A 3,434-nucleotide genomic window follows, 5' to 3' on the forward strand; every position below is an offset into this window, starting at 1 on the left:
GCTGGAGCAGAGCAGGAATGATGGCAGGTGGTCCTGGAGCCAGCGAATGGGGTAGCCCAGCCCTGGGGCGGGGTCGTGATGAAGACAGGAGGCGAGGGCACTGGCCACAGGGGACAGGGAGCCAGCAATCCAGCACCTCGAGGCTGCCCCTCAGTTCCTTTGAGGTCATGTCTGGGAAAGAAGGCAGGACCTGGGTGACAGTGTGGCAGGGGGGACGTTTGCAGAGACAAGGGTGTGAGGTGTGAGAGCGGGAGGGCGGCACAGGGCACCGCAGGCACAATCCCATGTGTCTCTGATGACAGAGCCAGCCTTGCGGTGCGAGGAGCCATCCCCCAGAACAGCCCGAGGGCCTGTGTCCCGAGAGGAGAGCCGCGGAGGGGCTGGCCCTCCCGTCTCCTGGCTGCCCCTGCTCGCGCCTCTCTGTGGGTGTTCAGACCAGCCTGGGAAATGGAGGACTGGGAGCCTGCGAGGACGGCACACTCTGGTGAACCGGTACCAGTGATGACCGCTGATAGGGACCCAGCGGCTGCCGAGCTGAAGGGTTCTTTTTTCTTATTTTCTTCCAGCCTGGCTGATGGAGGCATGGATGTATTTTTGTAATTTTCGGTTTCTGTCTCTGACTCCATCAGCCCACCCTTGTGAATAACCTCATAGGATTGCCTGCCGTCCACGCTGAGACCTGGGTGTCACCAGGCCATCTAGGAACTGGATTCTCCCCCTGCCTGTTTCTTGAGTCCTGTTCGCTTAAGAGATGGCAGTGTCTCATGAGCATGGCCCATTTATCCACAGTCAGGGCTTCCATGTAAAATTGGGTTCAGTTCCTGATAGACTTGAGCTGCCCTGAATGTCGCTGACGAGACGTGGTCCTCTCATGCCCAGGTGCAGACCCCGAAGGAGCAGGACTGGGAGTGCACGCAGCAAGCCAGCATGCTGGCCGATGTGGCCCAGGCGTTTGAGAGTGACGAGGGCGTGTCTGACGACGAGGGTGACAGGGTCACCCTCTTCAGCTCGGCCACTCAGCTGTCGCCCAGCAGGCAGGCCAATGCCAAGACTCTGACCGTGATGATGCAGGAGCAGCTGGACGCCATCAACGAAGAGATCCGGTGGGTGATCCTGAACTCAGGTCCCCAGAAACTCAGTTTCTCTGAGGAGCTGTCTTCTCCTAGGGACGTCTGAATGTTCCATAGTAAGAAACCTGACCTCAGGTCTGCTTCAAGAATTTTCAGTTTTGAGATGGCCCTTGATTACAGAGCTCGGGCAGCCGGGGCGTTCTGTCCACGGTGTGGTGTCAGCGCTCTGTGGGGACGGGGGGGGCGGCGTTGTGGGGTGTCCCCCCTCAGCTCTGAGCCCCAAGGTGGGTGAGGTGCCGAGGCGGTGTCCCCTGCGGCCCGTGGACCCTCCTGTGTCCCTCAGAGCCCCCCACGTTCTGGTGAAAAGCCACCTGGTGAAAGCTGGGGTTTTGGGGTTGGCAAATTCCCACTCAGATCTGCCTTTTCCTTTTTAACTTAATGTAGTATGAAGATTGGCTTGTTGTAAGACAGTGGTCCAAGGACATGTGTTTGAGTTTTTCTCATCTCCTCAGTATATTTAAGATGTTTTCTTTAGACACCATCTTGGCAGTTATAACAATTTTCAAAACAGGATAGAATCCAAAGGCCTGCCTCGTGGTGAGCAGGGGGCCTTGGGTCTGGGTGCAGCCAGGTGGCTGGGGGCCCCGAGGCCTGCCTGGTGCCACACCTGCCCAGCTATGCCCGTGTCCCGAGTCCACGTTCAGAGTGGCCGCAGGCCGGTGACCCTGCACAGGACCAGGCAGAGCTGCTGCTCAGACTGGTCTCATCACGTCAGCCCAGGCCGAGGTGCCCTTTCCTGTCGGCCGAGCGCGGGGCTCCGGGGGAGAGGCAGGGGGTGAACGGGACAACCAGCAAACGCAGGTGGTGTCACCTGCCCATTTCACGCCAAGACAGACAGCTTTGTGGGCCGTGTTTGAGCACAGACGAGCTCAGAAAGATGGTCTTTCTGCATCCCTGCAGGAAATGTGGAACGGTTATAGATTAATATTTTTATTTTTACAGCAAGTTTTCAGGTAAAAGTGATTTTTCCTTATGCGACAAGTTGACTTGATGTAAACGGTCAATTCTGTCCATCAACTTGTTATCAACAGTGAAAAACTTTCCAGATGTATGAGTTGAAGTGAAGCTGGAGAGTTTACTTCCTGTGAGAATCTTGTATTTTAATTTGAAAATCATTGTATTTGCATAATTGTATATTTAAACTGCTATATAAAAACATCCACCACACATTAGGGGAGAAGAGCAGAAACTGTGAATTCTAGGTTAATGCAGCACATTGACATGAATCCAGAAACTCACACAGAGCTGGTGGAGAACTTCATCCAGTGATGCGTTTGTATATATACAACCTTAAAAACAAACAAAAAAAAAAGATCAACTCAGCACTTCATCTGGTCTGGAGACTTGTGTTTAGAAACTGCAGCTTGTTTGTGAATTGCTGTTTTGATTATACAGAGTTCCTGATTCCCAGTGGAAAAGACTTGAGGCACTTGACGTGCATCTCTGCCCTGAGAGCAGGGGAGGTAAGGGTTGTCAACTTGAGGTATCTCTTCACAGGAAAGAGAGTTGCCACCGGGGCCCCTTCAGAATGTTAGAGTAAATAAGTGAAATCAAGCGTGGATGGTCAGGGCCAGTTTGTAAGACTCAAGGCTAAGTTATTCTAAGTTTGAGAATATTCCAAAGAGGAAAGGTAGAACCTTTTGTCTGAGATGTTAATTGAGCAACTGTTTCTGGAATTTGCTAATCATGACACAGAATGCCAGCCCAAATTTATTGTCCAGACAGGTTCCTCTGCTGACAAAGGCAGGTGACGCCTTTTATTCTATTTTAGGTTGATCGAAGAAGAGAAGGAGAACACGGAGCAGCGGGCCGAGGAGACTGAGAGCAGGGAGGGCAGGGGGAGCTTAGGCAGCCTCCGTCGTTTTAAATCAGTGAGCTCCCTCAACCTGCTTCCCACCTCCTCGCATGCTGGCTCCTGCCCGCCCCTGCCCAAGGCCAGAAGGAGGCAGCAGAGCCTGGCGCAGGAGGGAGACCAGCTGGGCATCATGACTCTGGTATGTGACTGCCTCCTCCCTGCCGCATCCCTCCCCCAGCATGCTGTTTTTTGTTTGTTTTTTGTTTTTTCTCTTTATACCCAGAAGAAAATCAGGTACATTTGCTACGCTCAGAGGTCTAAAAGTTTTTAAACTGCCTCGTCTTTAAATCATTCCACAATGGCACAGCGACAAATTAGTCTTGATATTTGGACCACCACTTAGCACGTCATCATGAACTCAGCCAGAGCCTGCCTCTGTAACGTTGGGCCTGGCCTTGTGCAGGGCACAGCAGCTGCAGGGAAGTTTCTGTTCTCAGGGAGCAGACAGC

The sequence above is a fragment of the Bubalus kerabau genome, unplaced genomic scaffold (genome assembly GCF_029407905.1).
Source record: "Bubalus kerabau isolate K-KA32 ecotype Philippines breed swamp buffalo unplaced genomic scaffold, PCC_UOA_SB_1v2 scaffold_40, whole genome shotgun sequence".
Lineage (NCBI taxonomy): Eukaryota > Metazoa > Chordata > Mammalia > Artiodactyla > Bovidae > Bubalus > Bubalus kerabau.